This window comes from Cupressus sempervirens, chromosome 5, assembly GCF_028749045.1.
Source record: "Cupressus sempervirens isolate cs-2001-9-10 chromosome 5, ASM2874904v1, whole genome shotgun sequence".
NCBI classification, from domain to species: Eukaryota; Viridiplantae; Streptophyta; class Pinopsida; order Cupressales; family Cupressaceae; genus Cupressus; species Cupressus sempervirens.
The window spans coordinates 816,121,264-816,135,189 of record NC_143122.1 but is presented as its reverse complement, the minus strand read 5'-3'; the positions used below and the strand labels follow the sequence as shown (position 1 = coordinate 816,135,189).

The 13,926-nt window shown below is 35.3% G+C and overlaps 1 pseudogene; it reads right to left on the bottom strand.

Moving 5' to 3' along the window:
* Window positions 1-867: 867 nt before the first annotated feature.
* The window catches only part of LOC149558401 (uncharacterized), a 43,845-nt pseudogene continuing 30,786 nt past the window's right edge, over window positions 868-13,926 (bottom strand).

Here is a 13,926-nt window from a genome sequence, read left to right as displayed (position 1 = left end):
GCATACTAATTTAATTTTGTGTTTGGTTGTTGCATTTACGAATATAAATCCAATCATTTTAATTAGTGTGGGATATCATCTTTGATTTATCAAGCAACACAAGGCTAAAATTTTAGCAATATTTGTTAATTAGTTATTAGAAACCTGTTTGTTGTCTTCGAACCTTTTCTCAAATTGTAACTTATTGCGCAAAAGTTTTTAAAGGCAATAGATTGACTTTATAACTCACAAGATTCCCAAAAGGTGTTTATATAGAGATTAGAAACCATGGATATGAGGTTTTAAATCCATAGAAAATAGCTATAGTAAATAAGATCCCTTGAGGAAAATATGATTTATTGGAAGGAATAACATTAAACTTTGAATACATTGATATTACAAGCCATCCCATGTTACTATTATAGAATGTTTCTAGATAAAAATAAGCTAAAATAAACTAAAATAAATTTAGTAAATATATGCTCTTAACATTAACTATTGTACTAATAAATACAATATAATAATTTAAAATAGATTTATTTCAAAATAAAACGTTATACTAGAAACAATATTATTAAAAATGACAAATTGCTATTTTAAAACATTATCCATGACTCTTATTCACATAATACTATACAACACAATAAATTTAATGCATAAAATTTAGAAAAAATACATCACAAAAATAATCCCTAATTTATAAAACTATAAACCATGATATCTTTCTAAAATTAGGAAAGAAGAAACTAAAAAATTACTTTAATATAATGGATAAAATTAATAAAACAATAATAAGACCATTCACTTTGAATATATTAATAAACTATGAAAATATATTTAATAATATCAAATCATCTTTAATAAGGATACGTTTAACACATAAGCATGCTAAACATTATGTGTTATTCCATAATATACAATAACTCCAAATACTATGGAAAATGGTGGAATTATGTATAAGAGGACTTGCTTGAGTTGCTTCAAAAGTCGAACTTTCTCTTCCATTGTAGCTTTGAAATTGTATTAGATTACCCACAAGAAGGATATAAGTATAAGTGCAAGTGTGGGTACAATGAATGCTATGAATATTTCACCTCCCAATAGTAGCTTGTATTTCTTAAAATGCTTTTTATCTATATTCTTCATATCTTCATAATGACTGGGTATTGTGACAAGAATTGTTGAAAATGCAAGTCCTATAGAGACTATAGAGGTTCCCAAGCTCAACACTGAAAAATTAGCTAACAATGATTGATTTGAATCAAAACTGACATTTAGTTGCACACGAAATAACCAAGCAATGACCATTGTGAGGGAAGAAAATAAGGCAAGACTATCAAAGAATAGAAATATTTGGAATAGTGTATGCAATCCCAAATTAGCAACTTCATCTTGTTGTTTGTTTCTCCAATTACTTGAAGCTCCCCCTAGTACTAAAAATATGGTTGTAAATGTAATAGAAGCAATGAGAGATGCCACTAATGTGTCCATATCCTTGATGTTGTTCTCTCCACCACCCCCTTCACTTGAATCTTCTGATTTCTCAAGCATTAAATTGGGTAAGCAACTCTGAGAAGCTCCAACATCTTCTAACATATTGTTAATCTTCTCACAATTATTTTTTCCTTGCTTTAAAGCTATATATGGCATTCACATTTACATATGGAAATGATATCAAATATTCTATAAGCTGCAAAAGGAATAATAATAGTCAACTTAAACATTTTTTAATACATAAAATAATGTATTCACCTTATTATAATGACATTCTCTAATTACAAATGATTAAGTTATTGTTTGAAAATTCAAGGCAAAACTATTTATGATAAATATTAATATTAAGAATAAAAAATTATAATAATACAAAGTAATGATAGTAAAACGTTATAAAAAATGACATTTAAAATTTAGTAATTATATTAGATATTATAAATCATGAATTTTAAAATAAAACATTACTATTATTATTTTTAAATAAATAAAATAACTATAATTGTTATGGAATGAAATATACAAAATTTTCACGATCAATGATATTGATTTTTTACATATATTAAAATTTTAATAATAAATTTTTAATATTATATAATAATATTGAATAAAAATATAAATTCTAATAACTTTTAAATAGATCAAAATACAAGTAAGAGATCAAAAGAATCATTATTGTCCTCAATTTTATAATTGCCATTAAAAGAAATCAATATTAAGTCAACAAAAACTTTAATGAAAAATAAATAAAGATACAATTTTCCATTATTAATATGTAATAGAAAGTCTTAGATCTTAGGACAAGAAAACTTTTCTTTTGCATTAGGGTCTTATTTTTAGTCTCCATAATTTTCATTTATCTATGTTTTCCTCATTGACCTATTGTTGTCTATGAAGCCTTTCTCTGAAAGTCTCTCTTGCTAATATTATTATCACACTAGGTACTAGTAAAGAAGAAATGTATCATCATTCAGGAGCCTCTAAGATTGCCCCTCAACCTTCCAATTCTAAAGTGCTCAATTCTAACACTCCTATTATTATTTCTAGTGATTTCAAAGATAAGGAGTTTAAGATGACCATTCAAAAAAAGAAAAAAGCCCTCCTCTTCCATGTCTATGAGGTTCCCTATGATGAAAAAGTGGGTTTCAAGTAGGATAATAGTGACCCTTGTTGATCTATCAGACTAGCTATGAAATATAGGAAAAGTAAAACAATTAGTTTTGGTTGTGACTTAGAGGAGGATAGTAGGGTAAAAGCACAAACCTATGTCACCCTTTTATAAAGGAAAAGACTAACAAAAATAAAACCATTCACCTTCAATGACATAAAACTAGTATTATTATTTAGAATTTGAAAATGAGATAAGCTAGTGAAATGTGTAGAAATGGTAAAGTTTAGGATTATAATTTTTAATAATTAATTCGAATAAGAAATGATATATTTTCCTATTTTTAAAGATAACTTTTTAGTTGTTGAAAAAACTAGAATTTAGGGGTCTATTTCCCACCACAAAATGACATGGAAATAAACTTATTTCTCTTTGATCTCAAACTATGTTATAGTTACCATATGTAGCTAGAACAATCAAAAACAAAAATTGCCTTTAGACCTATATTTTCTCTTTCATAATGATTCAAATTTTAACTTATTAAAATCAATAGTTTTCATCTCCCACCACATTTTTCAAGTATTTATATGTTATTAAAAAAATACAATAAAAAATAATAAGTGTTATTGAAACATCAATTTTCTCAAATAATTTTATTTCTTTAGTAATTGGATGGTAACTAGCATAAAGCATGCATTTAATAAACATTTCCAATTGGAAAAGTGTGAGACCATATATAACTTAGCTAGATTAAATTTATCAAGATCATGTGTTTGAACACAATTGATTTTTAAAATAGAAATACTCAAATTTAGTCATTCTGATAAGTCAACCTAAAAGGTGACACAACTTTGTACTTTTACCTAGTAATGACTAAGGGAATGAGTTAAATAAGGAAGATGATGATAAAATGAAAAATAGGAATGGTATTGATGTTGAAGCAAATACACTTGGTTTCTCTAAAAGGTTTAAGACTAACAACTCCATGCATATCTTGGATAGTGTAAATGAGAATATCATTAACCTGACCAGGGATTTAATTATCGGTGAATATGATACCAATCTTATCAATACTGTTATGGAATGTATAGGATGTAGCATTATGGCATAATAAGTGGCCAATTTGAAGGCTACAATGGGAAGGTTTGGGAGAAAACTAGTGGATATGGAAAGAAAGATGGGTTGTATTTCCAAGTTTAGTCAATGGGGTATGCAAAATACAACTACTTCTTTGTGCATATTGTACTGTAAGACATGCTTGGTAAGGTGGATGTCAAGAAGGAAAATAGAAACCCTTTTGATCAAGTAGACTAGCTATGAATTGTAGGAAAGGAAAAACGAATAATGGATTGTGACATAGAGGAGGATAACAATGACTAAAAATTTCATGCATATCTTGAATAGTGTAAATGAGAATCTCATTTTCCTAAGGAGGGATCTAATGATTGGTGAATAAAATACCATTCTTATCAATCCTATTATGGATTGTGTAGGATGCATGATTAGGGCATAGGAGGTGGCCAATTCTAAAGATAAGGTGAGAAGGTTTGGGACTAGATTGGTGGATATGGAAAGAAATATGGGTTGTATTTACATGTTAGTCTTTGGGGTATGCAGAATACAACTACTTCTTTATACCTACTCTACTAGAAGATGCTTGGTAAGGACATAGAAGATGACAAGAATTATATGGATCTCTTCATCTTTTATAGATGATTGGATCTATGTTTTGTACAAGTCAAGATGCATTATAAAATACCTAGAAATTTCTAATCTTTGTATGTCTAGGGTTCTACCTCTTGTTACCTTGGTGAGGTGACACTTTCCCTTATTTTTAATTATATCATTTATACTATAGATGATACCGATGATTTACTTCTGGATAAATAGTGTTAGCTATTTTAAGTTTTTCTATTTTAATGATTTAGAAAATTATTTATTATCCTTTTTATGGCTAATTAGTTGTATATACTCTGTATGACCACTTTGTATGTGGTTTATTTTTGTCTTCTCTCTAGGTAGTTTCTTATTACTCATTTATATTTCCATTAATCGTATGCCCTCAAGTTTTTTTTTTGTAATGGACAACAAACTTTTTTGATTACTATTTAATACTAAAAAATTCATTAAATTTAATAACTTTCACAATATAATATATCATTCCTATGTATTTTATATCATAAGATATTGTCACCAAATTGTATGTATGCACCAATAACATTTATTAAAATTCTATGAATCATGTGTAAGATTACAATGTAATGAGAGGAAATATTTATGTTTATGTATTGGAGAATGTTTATTGAGTGTATAATTGAATTGATATTCTTAAATATTGCATGATTAATCTTTCTATAATTTTAACTTATGTAGTTTTTTGCTATATATAATAAATAAGTTGAATTTTATAGTTGGGTAAGTGCATAAAGTTGTGGTGCCAAAAGGGGGGGGTATAAGTGGACACCTTTTTCCTGAAATCTGCAAATTTTGAACTTCAAAAAGAATTTGAAGATAGTTACGCTCAAAAATTTCAGATATGACAAAAAAAAAATTCGTAGTCCTTTGAATCTAGTTTCTAAACTACTAATTTTTTTTCAAAATGGTTTAGTTTTAGGTCCTCAAAAAAGGGGGCCACAAAAAGTGGTATTGTTTATTCCAAAAAAGCATAGCACAGTACAAAGTGTGGACCCCCTAAAATTTTAACTTTTTTTTTGAAATTTTTTAATCGCTTTGGTCAAAAGTTACTTAACACTATGTAATTTATCCCAGATTTTTTGAGTAATTTTATAATGTCTATTTTTTTTTAACGAATTTTTTGACTAGACATATCCCAAAAATGTGAAATATCTGTGTGCTCCCCCTAGAAATAATTGAAAACTAATCTAAAAACAAAACTTTTTTTTTTCAAAGTGTGTAGAATGGAGTCTAGTTTCTAAAAAACTAAGTTGTTACAAAATTTTATGAACGAGCTAAAATCTATAGCCCAATTCGTACGTGGTGGTTTTTGACAAAAAATGAACATACATTCAAAAGAAATTATACATGAAAGGCTTGAAATAGTTCAAATTGAAAATAAATTATATGGTTAGATAGCTAACATAGAGACCTATAATGCTATGTAACCTGATCTTATCGATACCCAACCACGAGAAATCTTGAAGGGGAGCACAGAAGAAAAACAAATCATTTTTTGTATGTTTGCTAGAAAACACATCTCAGGCATGTTCATCAAACCCAAACCTTTGGGTTGGATCTCCAAGGAAAAACCAAGCCTTAGGCTTGGGTTTGATTAAGGTTTAAATATCGCATGAAACCTATAGCGTGCACGCGCTATTTAAACCTCAGCTCTAAATAGTGCATGCGCGCTATAGGGCGCAAGCACTATAGTGTGCATGCACTATTAAGATGTAAGTTGGAAAAGAGAACTAGGTGGGGGGGATAGGGGAATGGCTATGTGTGTGCATGAAAGAGATAGAGAGAAAGTAGGGGATAGGAGAGGGGAGAGAGTACACGATGAGAGAGAGAAAGTGAGAAAGAGTAGGGGTGGCAAAGAGAGTATAGGATGAGAGAGAGAGAGAGAGAGTAGGGGTGGAAAAGAGAGGAAGTGTGAGAGAGAGTACGGGTGGAAAAGAGAGAGTGTGGGGGAAAGAGATTTAAAGTAGGGGATGGGAGAGAGAGGTAGTGTGAGAGAGAGTACAGGTTGGGAGAGAGAGATTAAGAGTAGGGGATGGAGGAGAGAGAGAGTAGGTGAAGGGAGACAGAGTGCGAGAGGAAGAACTTGAGAGAGAGGAGGATGGGAGTGCATGTCTATGAAAGAGAGAGAGTATGGAATGGGAGGGGGGGAAGACAAAGTAGCTCAAGAGAGAGTAGGGGATGGAAGAGAGAGTAGGCGATGGGAGAGGGAGTGGGAGAGGGGGAGACAGGGGGGAATAGAAATGTGTGTGTGTGTGTGTGTGTGTGTGTGTGTGTGTGTGTGTGTGTGTGTGTGTGTGTGAGAGAGAGAGAGAGAGAGGAGGGGATAGGAGAGAGTGTGAAAATTTAAGAGAGACCAGAGGGTAGCAGAGAGAGAGAGTGGAGAGGGAGAGAGTAAGAGTGAGAGTGAGAGAGAGAGTAGGCAGTGGGAGAGGGAGTGGGAGAGGGAGAGCAAGTGAGAGAAAAAGTAGGGGATGGAAGAGGAGAGAAGGGGGATGGGTGTGTGTGTCAAAGAGAGAGATTCAAGAATGAGAGAGGGGAGAGAGAGATAGAGAGAGTAGGCAATGGTAGAAGGATGGGAGAGAGAGAGAGAGAGAGAGAGAGAGAGAGAGAGAGAGAGAGAGAGAGAGAGAGAGATAGTAGGCAGTGGGAGAGGGAGTCAGAGGGAGAGAGAGGTGGAATGGAAGCATTTAAGAGAGATAGAGTAGGGGATGGGAGAGAGTAGGTAGTGGGACAAGGACTGCGAGAGAGAGAGAGAGAGGGGGGGAATGGGAATGTGTATTTATTTATAAGAGAGATAGAGTAAAGGATGGGAGAGAGTGTGAGAGTTTGAGAGAAAGTAGTAGGGGATGGGAGAGAGAGTGAGAGTAAGGAATGGGAGGGAGGGAGAGAGAGAGAGAGAGAGAGAGTAGAGAGGAAGAAAGAGAACTTGAGAGAGATAGACAGTAGGCAGTAGGAGAGGGAGTGGGAGAGGGAGAGGGAGAGGGAGAGAAATAGGGGGGATGGGAGTGTGTGTGACAGATGTAGAGAGTAGGGGATGGGAGAGAAGAAGAAGAGTGGGGGGATAAGAGTGTGTGTATCTATGAAAGTGAGAGAGTAGGGGATGGGAGAGAGTGTGAAAGTGTGAAAGTAGGGGGTGGCAAAGAGAGAGTACGATGATGGGGGAGAGAAAGTAGGTGATGGGAGAGGAAAAGAGAGAGGGGGGATGGGAGTGTGTGTGTGTGTAAGAGAGATAGAGCATGGGATGAGAGAGAGTGTGAGAGTGTGAGAGTAGGGGGTGGATGAGAGAGAGAGAGTACGACGGTGGGGGAGAGAAAGTAGGCGGTGGGAGAGGGACAGAGAGAGGGGGGATGGGGGTGTATGTGTAAGAGAGATAGAGTAGGGGATGGGAGAGGAGAGAGAGAGAGTAGGGGATGGGGGAGAGTGTGAGAGAGTAGAGCATGGGAGATGAGAAAGAGAGCAAGGGATGGGGGAGAGAAAGTAGGTGGTGGGAGAGAGAGTGGGAGAGGTAGAGAGAGCTTGTACAAGATGGGAGAGAGAGAGAGAGAGTAGAGAGGGAGAGAGAGAACTTGAGAGAGAGAGATAGTAGGTAGTAGTAGTGTGAGTGTGAGAGAGAGTAGGGGGTGGTAGAGAGAGTACGACGATGGGAGGGAGAAAGTAGGTAGTGGGAGAGGGAGAGAGAGGGGGAATGGGAATGTGTGTAAGAGTGACAAATTAGGGAATGGAAGAGAAGAGAGAGAGTAGGGCATGGGGGAGAGAAATTATATGGTAGTAGAGGGAGAGATATAGGGGGGATGGGACAGAGTAGGAAGAGAGAGGGAGGGGATGGGAGAGAGAGTAGGGAGGATAGAGAGTAGGGAGGATGGGGAGTGATGTGTTTTGAGAAAGTAGGGGGTGGCAGAGAGAGAGTACGACGACGGGGGAGAGAAAGTAGGCGGTGGGAGAGGAAAAGAGAGAGGGGGGATGGGAGTGTGTGTGTAAGAGAGACAGAGGAGGGGATGGGACAGAGTGTGAGAGTGTGAGAGTAGGGGTGGCAGAGAGAGAGAGTATGACGATGGGGGAGAGAAAGTAGGCAATGGGAGAGGGAAAGAGAGATAGAGTAGGGGATGGAAGAGAGTGAGAGTGTGAGAGAGTAGGGGATGGGAGAGAGTGAGAGTGTGAGAGAGTAGGGGATGGGAGAGAAGAGAGAGAGTAGGGGATGGGGGAGAATGTGAGAGTGTGAGAGAGTAGGGGATGGGAGACAAGAGAGAGAGAGAGCAAGGGATGGGGGAGAGAAAGTAGGCGATGGGAGAGAGAGTGGGAGAGGAAGAGAGAGCTTGTACAAGATGGGGGAGAGAGAGTAGAGAGGGAGAGAGAGAACTTGAAAGAGAGAGATAGTAGGTAGTAGTAGTGTGAGGGTGAGAGAGAGTAGGGGGTGGTAGAGAGAGTATGACGATGGGGGAGAGAAAGTAGGCGGCGGGAGAGGGAGAGAGAGGGGGAATGGGAATGTATGTAAGAGAGACAAAGTAGGGGATGGGAAAGAAGAGAGAGAGTAGGGGATGGGGGAGAGAAATTATGTGGTAGGAGAGGGAGAGGGAGAGAAATAGGGGGGGATAAGAGTGTGTGTGAGAGATCTAAAGAGTCGGAGATAGGAGAGGAGAGGGGGTGAGAGAGGTAGAGAGAGTAGGTGGTGGGAGAGGGAGGGTGAGAGAGAGTAAAGGATGGGAGAGAGTAGTAAGAGAGAGAGGGAGGGGATGGGAGAGAGAGTAGGGAGGATAGAGAGTAGGGAGGATGGGGAGTGATGTGTTTTGAGATAGTGCGTACGCACTATAGTGCGTACGGGCTTTGTAGTGCGTACGCGCTATAGTGCATACGCACTATCTCAAATCACCAAAAAATGGTCAAAAACCAACCTTGAGGCCCGTTTCATCCATTTTTAACTTTTGGTCTATTATTCTCTCTGTTATTCCGACAGAAAACACGGGTTTCAACATCTAGCAAACACTATTTCAACACTTTTGGAAGCTAGCAAACACCAAATTCAATCATTGGATACGTGATTTGAAGAATTTTTTAATATTCTTTTAATAGAAAAGGTTAGTGCAATCCATTTTAAATATTGTTTGTCGATATATAGATACAAATTTGATTATAATTTGATATGTTATGTAATATATAGTGAATTCATTAAAAATTGTATGTTTGAATGAAATGTTATTTCGAAATGGTTAGAAATTTGACAAGTCATTTGATATATATTGTGTATTCATTCAAATAATTATAATTTTTATATGTAATTGAATAATTTGTAATTTACACATTTTAAGTAATTTAGATGTTTGAATAATTTGACATGTAGAAATCATCATCATGCCAAGGAAGAAACCAAAGATTCAAACAAATCCAGATAGGGAGAGAGATTTGACAATTAAAAGAGATAAAATGAAATTACTACGTGAACAAAGAAAATTGCAAAGCAATGATGAAGAATTAACTTTTGAAGAGGATCAAGAACCACCAGTACAAAGAAACAAGGAGGAAGAATTAAAAAGACAAAGAGAACGAATGAGATTGTTACGCTCAAGAAGACAATTGAATTGTGAAGCTACACCATGCTCCAATGTTGGAGTCATATCGTCCGCTACACCATCTTTGAATGTTGGAGTCATATCATCCACTACACCATCTTCCAATGTTGAAGTCATATCATCCTCTCATGTTGAAGAGACACTAATTTATAGATCCGACGATATACACACTCCATCATGTCATGTTGAAAGCACAACATCAACACATCAAGTAGGTGATATTCCATCTTTTACATCTTATTGCCAAGGCACATCATCTTTAGTTCAAGGTACGCAATACACTCAACCTTATATTGATGTTCAAAATGTTGAGAGAATTGAAGAGATTAGAGCACCTTCTAGAATTCGTTTTAGAAAACCAAAATATTTGATTGATATTGATACTAACATTTTGAAATCAATGTCTGACAAGATTAGCAAGTGTACTTGTCAAAGAAAAGTTAATCATATGTGGAGATTATTTTTTGAAGAATTAAATATTACAAGTCAATGCCAATTATTTTTTGAAATGATGAGGAATTTGAAATTTAGGCCTATCATGAAGATTCTTGGGCTAAGAACGATGGATGATTCAAATGAAAGAAATATTGTAAAGAATCTAATGAGTGCTTATGACAAAGTGGGTTCTAAATCACGCACCAAAGATAGTAATATCACAAGACAAATACTCACATCGACAATAGTAAGTAGCCAAATGAAGAAAGCTTGACTCATGATAAAGAAAAGCAAAACATTAAAAATTGGTAGAGGTACCTTAAGGAGAGCCATGCTAAGGCGTGAGAGATTAGAAGATCCAACAAAAAATGAGTTATGGACATTTAGCGATAAACTACCATGAAAGGATAAAGAAATTAGTGAAGCCTTGAAATCATTGATTGAAGATTTTTTGAAAAATAACACACGTGTTTCTCCTAATCAAAGAGATGTTGTAAGAAGGAGGATTGGTAGCCGAAATCGTGAGCCACATGCGAAACATTTTTTGGACTCAACTCAAAAACAATTTTTTGCAAAATTTATTAGTATGTATCCTCAAATTCGAATAAGTCAAAGATTTTTTGAGATGGGTAAACCTTTTTATGTGAAAATAAATCACACATGCACAACTTGTTGTTGTAGGATACATATTGAGTTTTCTAACCATTTTGATGTTTTTAGGCACATATGCGTAGTTTTGCATTCTCAGTTTGTTTTGCAGGATTGTGACATAAAAGGGCCACCAAGATATTCAAGGGAATTCATATCCAACATTTTATGTGAAATAGGGGATGACCAACAATTTTACAAGACATCATGCTTGGATGGTACGTTCTTATTTTGTGGTTCTTTGCAACTTTTATCAACTTGTCAACATATGGATAGTACACATGAAATTGGAAATGAAATAGTAGATTACGAAAAATTCAAGATAGTGACATATGCTCTAAAAGATGGGAAACATGGTAAAAGATGTGATCTAGTTATTGAAAAGATTCCAGTGTATGAGTTCATGAAAAATTTTCGTGAAAAGATTATGTACGAGTATGCAAGGCATACCCATAGAGCTCGATGGTTGGATTTGCAATTCAAGTTGTGCAAGGATACGTTTCCATTGGATACCATTGTTTCGGTTGTAAATTTTGCAGAGAACTACACACTACAACCACAAAATGAGGTGCAAGCAAAGTATTATACATCTCAACAAGTTTCTATATTTGTTCACATAACATTCATGCATTCACCTACAAGTATAGAGGATGACAGGAAGATTTTGAGAGAGTACCATTTTTACATCAGCGATGATCGATCACATTCTACGAAGTTTGTACATGGTTGTTTTCAACTATTTTATGGAGATTTGGCTAACAAGGGCATATCATATCGTCAACACATTATTTGGTCAGACAATTGTGCATCTCAATCCAAGAATGCATGAATGTTCTATTGGTTGAGTAGGATGCACAGGTTGTGTAGAATTCAATATATGTGGAATTTCACAGAGGCTGGTCATGGTAAGGGAGAGCACGATGGTGCAGGCACATGCATTAAAAGAGCCTTGGCTCGTGACGAACTAAAGTACAAAGATGGAACAATATTGATAGATGCAAAATCCATCGTCCAATGGTGTAACGCTACAACGGGTCCAGGTAAGGAAGGTGAGTCTACAGTTCATAGATTTTTTTGGTTGATAGATAATACTAACATTGCACCATATCAAGATCGTTGCACACTAACAAGATCTGGTGAGTTACACTCTTTTAGAAGCTCTGATGCAAGTTCATGGAGTATCCACACACGAAAAATGGCATGCTATTGTCCATCATGTGCAGAGGAAAATTGGGATGACTGCGAGTCAACTGAATGGGTGGACAAATGGGATATACGGGTTTTGGACCCAATTGACACCTATCATCCCCCACAAGCACTGGAAATGGTAGAGATGGATTCATCTATTGACTTTGACCGCTTGTCAGATTTAGTGCAACCTGGTAATATATATATATATATATATATCTTTGTAATTTCAATATGTAACTTTATAACTTTTACCCAAGTATTTTCTGAATTAATGACCGCATTTTGTACATTTGTCACTGTAGGCCATGTTTTTGCTATTATTGCACCTAAAGACAATGAAGAAGGGATAAATTATTATTTGTGTTGTTGTGTTGAAGCCAAACAAAAATTGGATCACTCGGTTATAGATGGTGAAGGTTTAGAGTACCATGTCGGTGCGGTGGTTGTAACAGGCACATGGCTTAGACAATATCCTATGAAGAATCCTAACTTGTGGTTATTCAAGGATTGGCAAACAGAGAGAAAGATTTGTCATTATTCAAACCTTGTTGTCGCATCAAATGTCCACTTGATAAAATATGGTGGAAAACCACATAATAAGACTCTTTGGAAAGTTCGTGAGTCAGACCATGAGGCAATACTTGAGACATTAAAATGTCGAGCAGATCCAGTTGGCTCATTAGATTGAATTGGGAGAGAGAGAAAAAGTGATCAATTGGATCCAAATCCAATGTTACAACCTCTTCCCCAAGACTATCACATGACTAAGGTGGACCGTATTGTTATGATGTGTAAGTGATGAGATTTAGTTTTGATTTGTTTAGAATATAGATACATTATTTGAATTTATATTAGATTCTTTAATAGGACCCATTTTTTTAATCTTATCTTAGATTTGTTACTGTGCTAATTCTTCATTTGTAGGTCACCAGTGATAAAGGGTGAGATGCCAAAATCATCTGCGAAATGGTATTATCAATTCACATCCTCAATATTTATTAGTGTTCTTTGTTCAAGTACCATTGTATGATAATCATCTTATGCTTGGAATCGCAGAGGTTAAATTATGTCAATACTAAGGTTTGTAGCATCAATACTAAGGTTTTTAGCATCAATTGGTCACGCTAAGTATAGTAGTTGTATCATGAATCCTTCTGAACCAATATGACTACGATTCTCGGAAGAAGACTAAACCATATCATCTGTCTACTCCCTCTTTATATAAGAGTTTGTCAAACAATGAGAATGAAACATTGATTATTACTCCCCCCTCAATGTAAAATTCTCATTGATTGCATTTTGTAAAGTTTTAAGTCACTATCAACCTCTATATCATTGTATTCTTCTTATCATCAAATTACACAACAATGAGAATATGAACGATGACTTCTTCACATGAACTTGACAATTATAAATGCTACACCTTAATAAATGTTTGGGCTTGGTCTTTACCATTCGAGCTTATAATACAATAAATTGGCTTCATTTTTATTTGGAAGTATTTATTATGTTTGTTCCAAAAGTCATTCTTCATTTGCCAATATGAAAATCCAACTATCATGAAAGGCATAGTCTTATAATTTGTAATTTGTCTAATGGTATAAAAGCTTGGTTGTAGGTTTGAATCCATTTCCCCCATGACCCTCCTTCTCATGCATTTATTCTATTTATTCTTCTACCTCTTTCTTCGTTTGGCCATTTTGCAACACCATCTGGATGGAACTCTAGCCTTCCTCAAAACCATTATACATGACCTCTCCTTCTTCAAGATATTCTATAAAAAGTTCCTCAACCCTTGAACCTTTCAAAACCCCA